Genomic DNA, 10,996 nt, shown 5'->3' with positions numbered 1-10,996 from the left:
AATTATATGGGCTCATTCTACCTCCTAATTTGACTTAATCCACCATTCTCATTACTTTATTGCATGTTTTTTATTATATTTATGCTAATAGAGTGAATTGGGTTAGTCATTATGCCAACAAGTCTAATGTGTGCTTTGTGTAGTCTTTTTGGTCAATTTGGAGACAAAATTGAAGGTTTTAATGAGCACCTGGCAGCCAAATTCGTGGGAGAACAAGGGAGAGGATTTGTAGGAAGGTGTCCCCTTCATTTATGGACCCTTACCTTGAATTCTACACCATCAGCTCGGAGTTCAAGGGCCACCAAATCAATTAGCACGAGGGCAGCTAAGCAAGTCAAGTAGGACTGCTGTTAACTACAAGTTTTGGGCATTCGAGTCCCTAAAGTTTAGGAGGATTGTTTGGGTCCTCAATTTTTATAAATAAGAAGGCTTAGGGCCTCATTTCAATTAGCCAATAGTTAGTCATTTTTTATTCATTTTGTATTCATTTTGTAGTTCAATTTTTAGGCAGTAGATTAGCTTTGCTTTCAACACATTTTCAAGTTCTCCTTGTGGACAGTTTTTGGAATGTAACGTTTCTTTTGATCAATAAAGATGAATCTAGCTTTGCACCAGCTCTAAATCTCTCTTATGAGGTTGTAGCTCTTGGGATTGGGCCCATTTCAAGTGCCCAGTACCTCCTTCGTTTACTTTCATGTGTCTTTGTTGCATTCTTAGAATAAAATCTGCTATTTAGATTTAAATCTTGTTTTGTTATTTAGGTTGTTTTTGATGAGTAAAATAAATTTTCATGTTCAGATCTAGTTGGTAGGATAATAATAGAAAAAATCTCCAAGAAAAGGGTCAAAAACACTCTCTGTTTCGCCTCATCCTTATTGGATCAGGGGCTGGAATTGAAGAAATAGTGTTGCCCCAACAAAAACACTAGTTTGCTTGACCATGCAATCCTTAGTGTAATGTTTCATTTGCAGAAGTTAGTTATGGGTTTAGATCTCTGAAATGTCTCTTTGCATGATTGATTTACATGGTTTTCTTTCCAAATAAAGTTGGTGTTCATTCGTTTTATTGACTGTTAGATTAGATTAGATAGGACTTTGATTATTTGTAAGACGTTATTGATTCGGTTAAATGTACATTGTGCAGGGCATCTCTACCACTCTCTCATCTACCTAAGCTTCATCAGAGCCATCTGATCCATCTCCTAGATAGGTTCCTCGTCTCACATCTGTCCTCTTTCCCACGTAACCCTACCTTTTTGTGCAATCATTGTTTCAGCCTTCTTTGAGCCAATTTAGCCATCTACACCTCCTCACCACCCTATCCACCGGTCCCTGGACCACTTCAGACCCCTATCCTACCTCCATATCCATCCATGCATCTTCCCTCACTCACCCATCCTCCAAAATCCAATTTTTAAACATCCTGTAGAAATTTCTGAACATCCTGTAGAAATTCCTGAAACATCTTGTAGAACCCCTGCAGACTTCCTGTAGAAGCTCACGAATGAGGTTTCTTGATAGCCAAACTCTGTGAAACTCTCTTGAAGGGTGTTAGGAATCCTTAGACCGTCTCTAAACCTTCCCAACCTTTTCCAAGCATTTCTCCACCTTGATCCACCCCTGCACAATAAAAAGCTAGTTAAAAGCACATGCATGATAATTCTAACAACTTATTCAAAAATACAAAAAGATGTTTTCTTCAAATAGTGATAACTTGGACACATGAATTTTACCTTCATATAAGTAATGGCATCTCTTTCAGTAGTTTGCATTCTCTCCTTTGCATCAGTAGGACTAGCTGGTAGAATTAGGGTTTGCTAGGGTTTGTATTTCTTTTTGGCTTTTAGTTTCTTTCCGCAAATAGATTAGCTTTCTTCGAGTTAGCTTTCATCCATCAGTTCAAAAGCTTCTTCTAAGAGCTCATAGATGTTGGCTTAAGCTCCTAGCGGACTTGTGCCAGTTGACCAAGTGACAGTTGCGGCAAGAGCTAGTACTTGTGCATACAGCACCGTCGCTTCCAAGTTTGTTACTAACTATCGGGTTGATAAAATTAAAGAAGGGAGTTCCACGTGTTGCAACATTATTGTTGCAATATTGAGGCCTACCATATTTTTGGCGTCATTGTCGGGGAAGCATCAGAGTATTGGTGATTGCTGCTTTTCTTCTATTTTCTACCACAACCTTCTGCTAAGTAGTTTATTTCATTTCCATTATGCAATTTCGTTTCTACAAAAGTAGATTAGCATTTCCCGCTTTCATAGATTAGCATTTCAATTCCGCAATTTAATTTCTGCAAGCGTAGATTAGCATTTCAATTCCGCAATCATAAACTAGCATTTCATTCCTGCAATTTCATTTGAGCAAAATAGATTAGTCCTTTCCTACTTTCATTTCAATTCCACATTTTCATTTCAGCAAGATAGTTAGTTGCAGTTCAATCTATTGTAGTTTTGCAGGTACAAGCAGAAAAAAACAAAATCAACCAAAAATATTTCCTTTCATGCCTTCTAGGAGTAGAGTTAAGTTAGAAAAATGTTTGCACAAGGCCCCCACTACTTCACACAGCCAACCTTCTCTCTTCTTCGATGCTGTGATTAAAGAACCCTTAGGTGGACAACAAGACATATTTGAAGAGCCTCAATGGCAGAAGAAGAAGAAAACATTCCTCTGGAGCAAATGGCTACAAGCAGAAATGTTGGGAGCAGTACCTTATCCAGAGACGAATTTGGAAATCAGATGGAAGATTTCAAGAGCGAGGTAAGGCAGTTTCTTGCCATGCAACTGGATACCTTGTGGATCCAAAAGAAGCAAGAAGAAGCCAAGAGGGCTTTGGCCATTTTTTGTCCTAGGTGCACTAGAAAGAATCCTAGGAACGAATGTCCATTGTACTCCATAGAAGTGCGTTTTGTTTGTGAAAGAGACCATCCTACAAATCAGTGCCCTTCCTTGCCCATAATCAAGGCTGCCTTTCAAAGGGCTAAAGGAGCCACTCAACCACTCTATTATATGAACCAAAGCAGGCCACATGGACCTAGATCTTACCAGCAGGAACTAAAAGGGACATTCGAGACCTATTATGACCCCTATCAAGCCACTTTCATGCCTTCTCAGGGCCCCCCTGCTCATCCTTCCTAGTTCACACCTCCTCCTTGTTCCTTCACAGATCCATATTATGCCCTACCAGTTGCTCATTCATTTCACTCTTATGCTCAGCCACAGCCTCAGTGGAATGCACCTCATCAGGGGTGGAGGCCCCAATACAACACTCCTCCCACTTCTTTTCCTCCACCACCTGCTCATCAACAACCATTGCCTCCTTCTCCACCAAGGCAACCCCAAATGCCTACCCAAACACAACCCCATCCACATCCATCTCAAATATACACCCCCACTCAACTAACCATACCACCATTTCCAAACCTGTCCATTGGAGTAGCTCAACACAATTGCAATGCTAGGACACAACATGTCGAAATGACTTCTCTTGAGCTCGATGATCTTCACCATAGCTCACGAAGAGTATTGCAAAACAGAGATTATATTGACAACATTGAAGGAGCTAAGGCAAAAGAAGATTCAAAAGAAAGGATCAAAGAACCATGGGCTGCTCTTGATGAAGAGAAGAGATCAGAATCAGAGATCAAGAAAGCTCCCTCATGGTTACCATCAAATCTCTCGTGTATTCAAGAGAAACATCAGCAAAAAGAGGAAGATGAGAAAGTCATGATAGAAGGTGACATGAAGAATGACCCAGATCAGCAAAAGGACCAAGGATATCAGAGCTATATTGAGATATGGTTTCAGACGGTCACTAAGTTGCAGCAGTACTATCTTCCTCAGCTACGTTTGATCCCTTCAAAGTCAGATCATTTGGTCTCTGAAATCCGGATACATGTCAAAGCATGCATTTCGAGCCTTCACGTCATCTTGTCTCTAATCTCGATGTGCACATGGCTCCATTGGAAGTATTCTTATACTTGAAAATGATTTTGTTTTTCAAGTAGGGTAGGGTAGGAAAAAAGAAAAAAAGAGAAAAAATGAAAATAAGAAGAAAATAAAAATCTAACGTGAAAACCTCCTCGGAGGCGCCTTAGATTGGCTCATTGATTGAAAACCTCCATGAGGCGGTCAATGGGTTGGAAAGAAGAGAAAATAAAAAGGGAATAAGATCCCTGGGTGAAAACCTTCCTTGGAGGCGCCCAGGGCAGGCAATTAGGGTGAAAACCTCCATGAGGCGCCCTAGTTGTTTTCAAAAAAAAGAGAAAAATAAAAATAAAAATAAACCTAATTTCCATTAGATAATTGCAAGTTGTAAGAAGGACATTGCAAGTCAGGAGGATCACTCAAAGCAAAGACAAAGGAAGTTTTGTGCCTTCTACAGGAAGTTCTGTATTTCTACAGGAAACATCCTGTAGAACCTTTGGACGAACCAAATTCAATTTTAAAAGGGAATCTGATGGTGGGAATCTATTGGTTAGGCCTGCAAGCACCTCTGTGTCCATCCCTCACCTTTCTCCATCAATTTTTCCACCTAATTGTGCTTCTTTTATGAAAACTTTGTTTTCTACAGAAACTTCCTGTAGAAATTACAAGAAGTTAAAAATGGATTGAAAAAAAAGTAGTTTGGTGAACATAGTAGCTTCCTCAAGGGTTTAGAAGTCCTCCTGCAATTTTCAAACTCCTCCTCCATCATCTCCGTGCCTGCATCACAACCCAAGCTCAGTTTTTCTTACCATGCAAAAAATTGCAGAATGCTTTGAAGAAAAAATACATAGAACAGAATTTGTTTTTGCCCTAACTTGAAAACCATGCATCCATTTGAAAAACATTTTTCAGGGAATTGTATAGGGATGATGGCAACATGCCCGAGCAGTTTCAGCCCATTCCGATGCACGGTTTCCAAAAAATACGCCTCCATCACCGTCAACCATTTTTACATTTTCTCCATATCCGTGCATCCATTTCAAAACCTGTTTCATGGGGACATGAATATGGGTGGTAGTAACATACTCAAGCAGTTTCAGCAAATTCCAATGCACGATTTCTGAGAAATTGATCTCTAAAATCTTCATCCATTTTCCATTTTTCTCAAAATCTGTGCATCCATTGATCTCAATTTTTCTATGGGATTTGCATCATGATGATAGGAACATGCTCATCAAGTTTCAGATCAATCCAATCTATCGTTCGGGAGTAATGGCGAAAACACGTTTTGGTCCTGTGAAAATTCAGCAGCAGCAGCTTGAGTGTACAGATCTGAATGTGGAAACGAACTCCTACAGCTTAGATCCGGTTAGAGGATACCTGCACAAGCAAAATAATCACACATCAAACAACAAAGAGCTTATAGCACAAAGGATCCATCATGCAACCACCGAAACAGATGCATGCAGCAGCAAAAAACACCTCACAACAACCATTTGACTTCAGGTACGTGACTAAAACTCATTCCTCTGATTGCATGAATGTAATTCGAAAACAACATGAGCAATGAGATGGTTGGGATTAAAAAAATCGATGGGCAGCTAACCGGCCACCCTCATCCAGTTCAACAACACTCGGTGGGTGAATAAGACACGTGCGCTCAACCATCTCAGGAGGAAATCAGAAAACAAGTAGTGATGACCAGTTAAACCTCAACGTGATTGATGGATGAGATTACAGGCAGAGAAAAAATAGTTAAGCACTACAGGGGACCAACAGTCTGCATGGGGCCAACGTGCAGTTGGCCAGCTCACCCTCCATCAACGGAAATCTCCATAAAACAGGCGATCGAACTCTCACCGCTGTTGTTTCCAATTTATCATCGTCCTTGCAGCTGTAACTTCACTCCCCCACCACAAATCATGCCACAGTTAAATGATGCTCGGCTGACTCTCACCACCCACTGATTAATTTGCACTTGCAACATTCTTAGCTGAAGGATGCGTCCTCTACTCCCACAATCGGTTAACCTATCATCCTCCACTGATTTTTTCGGCCTGTTCAAAATTCTCCCACATACCAAGATCATTCAGAGGTTCTAAGACATCCTACAGAAGCTGGCCAACATTCTACATAAAGACGTTCTACAGGAAAGTACAACAAAGCCTTCCAGAGTAGAGAAGCCCAAGTTTTTCTTCATCCAGTTTGGAGATTGAAGAGAGGTAGGCTGGAAAATACCATTCCCATGCATGATATTTCCAAAGGTGGTGAATTAAAACTGTTTTGAATAAGAATGTATGAAACAAGTCTGCCTGTGAATCCAGAATAGTAGTTTTCCTGTGTGTTACATGAAATGTTTCAGTTGGTTCTGTGTCAAATTCTCTTCCACGGTCGTGTTAAGAAATTCCTCTGCTATAAACGATAAACCACTGTGAGGGTTAACCTATGCATGAAGAATGTGAATTTTATGTGATTGTATTTTATGCTGAGGACGAAGCTCTGCACTCTGTCTGTGGGAGCCTGATTCCCTTTTGACAGTCAGGTTTGGGCAGCAAAAGCATTATAACCAGGGAATTGGTGAAAAGTTGAAATAAAAACACCTGAGAAATCCTGTCCTCAGGATCAAAAGAGGAAAGAATAAAAAAGTAGTCCCTTTCTTCTCGGAGCATTGAAACAGGGCACTCTCACCAAACCAAACCAACCACCTTACATCCTTTTTGGAGCAAGGTCAGCCTTCAAATTAGGAAATATATTACCTATGCAGGGTGATTCAGTATTATATATGGTTATCGCTTCCATTTGATAATTGCACTCAGGCACAAGATGGATTTAACCACAGCACAATTCAAAGAGAAGGCACCCCCAGCCCAGCAAGCCAAATAAGGGAAAACTGATTCTACAGGAAGCCAGAAAACGGCCACTACAGGACTTTCTACAGGAAGTTTGGGGAAAGGGAAACAGAAGGAGAAATTGGTCGAGATTTTAGCTAGGGAGGGAGCAGTTGTGTTGGCCACCCTAGGAACATCCCCCAAGCAGAAGGAGAAGTGAAAGAGGGAGCCTTCCATGTATTTTAAGGTGAGAAGGAGCACACGGATCAAAGTGGGCAGACCCAAACCACAAACAAGGGAGAAAATTGTCATTAAGGACACAAAAGCTAAACAAAAGGAGGAGCCTCCTTCAAGGATGTCCATCACCTATGAATGAGGAAGCCAAAAACCTTCACTTGAAGAGAGAGAATTCAGATAATGGAGTCAAAGACAGCTCTACAGGATGCTGAGACAGTTCTACAGGAAGTTGAGAATTCTCTAGGAAAAGAAGCACATGCAGTGGGAAGGAGCAAAGAGAAAAGCATCGTTTCATGACTGAGAAGAGGACATCACTTCAAAATCTTGGCATGACAGGGAGGCCACAAAGGCCATCAAAGATGAGGAGATAGATTGGTTTCTCAGAGGATGAGCAACACTTTCGGTATGGGGGTGATGATGAGACCCAAAAATGGATAATTATATGGTCTCATTCAACCTCCTAATTTGACTTAATCCACCATCCTCATATTGCATGTTTTTGATTATATTTATGCTAATAGAGTGAATTGGGTTAGTCATTATGCCAACAAGTCTAATGTGTTGTTTGTATAGTTTTTTGGTCAATTTGGAGACAAAAATGAAGGTTTTAATGAGCACTTGGCAGCCAAATTCGTGGGAGAACAAGGGAGAGGATTTGTAGGAAGGTGTCCCCTTCATTTATGGGCCCTTACCTCGAATTCTCCACCATCAGCTCAGAGTTCAAGCGCCACCAAATCAATTAGCACAAGGGAAGCCAAGCAAGTCAAGTAGGACTATTGTTAACTACAGGTTTTGGGCAGCCGAGTCCCTAAAGTTTAGGAGGACTGTTGGGGCCCTAAATTTGTATAAATAAGAAGGCTTAGGGCCTCATTTTGGTTAGCCGGTAGTTAGTCATTTTGTATTCATTTTGTAGTCATTTTGTAGTTCGATTTTTAGGCAGTAGATTAGCTTTGCCTTAAGCACATTTTCAAGTTCTCCTTGTGGAAAATTTTTGGAATGTAATATTTATTTTGATCAATAAAGATGAATCCAGCTTTGCGCCAGCTCTAAATCTCTCTTAGGAGGATGTAGCTCTTGGGGTTGGGCCCATATCAAGTGCCCAGTACCTCCTTCGTTTACTTTGATGTGTCTTTGCTGCATTCTTAGAATAACATTTGCTATTTAGATTTAAATCTTGTTTTGTTATTTAGGTTGTTTTTGATGAGTAAAATAACTTTTCATGTTGAGATCTAGTTGGTAGGATAATAATAGAAATAATCTCCAAGAAAAGGGTCAACAACACTCTCTGTTTCACCTCATCCTTATTGGATCAGAGGTTGGAATTGAAGAAACAATGTTGCCCCAACAAAAACACTAGTTTGCTTGACCATGCAATCCTTAGTGTACTGTTTCATTTGCAGAAGTTAGTTATGGGTTTAAATCTCTGAAATGTTTCTTTGCATGATTGATGTACATGGTTTTCTTTCCAAATAAAGCTACTATTCATTCGTTTTATTGACAGTTAGATTAGATTAGCTAGGACTTTGATTATTTGTAAGACGTTGTTGATTCGGTTAAATGTACATTGTGTAGGGCATCCCTATTACTCTCTCATCCGCCTAATATTCATCAGAGCCATCTGATCCATCTCCTATCTAGGTTCCTTGTCTCACATCTGTCCTCTTGCCCACGTAACCCTACCTTTTTGTGAAATCATTGTTTCAGCCTTCTTTGAGCCAATTTAGCCATGTACACCTCCTCACCACCCTATCCACCGGTCCCTGGACCACTTCAGACCCCTATCCTACCTCCATATCTATCCATGCATCTTCCCTCACTCACCCATCCTCCAAAATCCAATTTTTAAACATCATGTAGAAATTTCTGAACATCGTGTAGAAATTCCTGAAACATCCTGTAGAACCCCTGCAGACTTCCTGTAGAAGCTCACGAATGAGGTTTCTTGATATCCAAACTCTGTGAAACTCTCTGGAAGGGTGTTAGGGACTCCTTAAACCTTCTCTGAACCTTCCCAACCTTTTCCAAGCATTTCTCCTCCTTGATCCACCCCTGCACAGTAAAAAGCCAGTTAAAAGCACATGCATGATAATTCTAACAACTTATTCAAAAATACGAAAAGATGTTTTCTTCAAATAGTGATAACTTGGACACATGAATTTTACCTTCATATAAGTAATGGCATCTCTTTCAGTAGTTTGGATTCTCTCCTTTGCATTAGTAGGACTAGTTCGTAGAATTAGGGTTTGCTAGGGTTTTTATTTCTTTTTGGCTTTTGAGTTTATTTCTGCAAATAGATTAGCTTCCTTCGAGTTAGCTTTCATCCATCAATTAAAAAGCTTCTTCTAAGAGCTCATAGATTTTGGCTTAATCTCCTAGCAGACTTGTGCCAGTTGACCAAGTGACAGCTGCGGCAAGAGCTAGTACTTGTGCATACAACATCGTTGCTTCCAAGTTTGTTACGAACTACCGGGTTGATAAAATTAAAGAAGGGAGTTCCAGGATTTGCAGCATTATTGCTGCAATACTGGGGCCCACCAGTAACCAATTGTTGACTTCATTGTGACTGTTAACTTGTGGGCTTGCGCAGCATATTTTACTAATGCACAACGCCAAGCAATGAAGGATGTTGGTGTTATCGGTTGCTTGAATGTAGCTCGTATTATGAACAAACCCACAATTGCAGCAATAGCTTATGGCTTGGACAAGAAGGGTGGAGAGAAAAATATTGTTGTTTTTGATCTTGGCGGTGGCACGTTTGATGTCAGTGTTTTGACTATTGGCAACAGAGTTTTTGAGGTTTTGGCTACAAACGGTGATACCCATCTTGGAGGTAATCTGTCTGAACTCTGTCTGGTAGTTTTACATTACAAATTTGAATATGTGCATAGTGGTTATCATTGTCTTCTTTGGTTGGCTTTCAAGCTTTGAACTTACTGTGATGTACGCTAATATGCAGGTGAGGACTTTGACCAAAGGATAATGGAATATTTCATCAAATTGATCAAGAAAGAGCACGGAAAGGATATTAGTAAGGATAGAAGGACTGAAATAAGACATTCAATGTGTTCCTTGTAATATAGATATAAACAAAACATCTAAAAAAGAGTAATTGCACAATGATCCAGTCCAAGAAAACAAAGTTTTCCACGAACCAATTCAGTCTTCTAGAAAAATTCAATAATTCCAATTTAATAATCTTATCGGCCTCTCTTTGTACCTTTTGGGATAATTGCTAGTTATATTTAGGCCGATAGGCTTTCCTATGCATCAACAATCATCAACACTTTTATCCTGCACCGTTCAATCGGGGAGACACTTTCAACCGTTGATTTGAAGTGTCACTGCGTTTTCCAAATATAAGTTGAGTTGCCTTCTTTTCACTTTCCGTGGCATGGCAAGATATTTTTACTGCTTTTTCCCATTATTTTATGTCACTCTTGAAGATATTTTACTGCTTTTTCCCATTCTTTATCACTCTTTCCCTCGGAGTTCATCGTTTCTTTGGCCTGCCACTTGTTATTGCTATGGCCTTCCAGTTGTTATTGCTATGCATGTCAATACCTCCATTTGGCCTGCGCTCTCGTCTTTGTCAAATTCATGGAACGTTGCCTCATCACCCCAATTCCTCACCCCAATCCCGTATACGCCCAAATCTTCCAGTTCAAGAACAAACGTGGAATCGAACTCGGGACTAGCTGCGACGTTGCCGGAATGGGCCTGGCCCTACTTGGCCTCGACGTGATCTTGACCCTCAAACACCCCCGTTCTGCCCACCCTCAAACGCAACGTGAGGAAAAACACAGCAGCGACCTCCCTTGTCTCGGCCGGAAAACCAGGATCCGGTGTTGGAAGAGTGAAGATTTCTCAAATCTATTGGAACAACAAGAAGCAGATTCAGGGACTGAAACCTCCATTTGATTTCATTGTTGTCACATATGTTGTTTATTTGGAGAATACTGTGGAGCCTTTGATTTCCACCATGAATGCCCTTTCTGGAGCGAATACTGT

Source organism: Pinus tabuliformis, chromosome 6 (genome assembly GCF_031772625.1).
Source record: "Pinus tabuliformis cultivar Carrire ecotype Pingquan chromosome 6, CPIR1, whole genome shotgun sequence".
NCBI lineage: Eukaryota > Viridiplantae > Streptophyta > Pinopsida > Pinales > Pinaceae > Pinus > Pinus tabuliformis.
The sequence above is the reverse complement of the archived record's forward strand: the minus strand, read 5'-3'. Positions refer to the sequence as shown.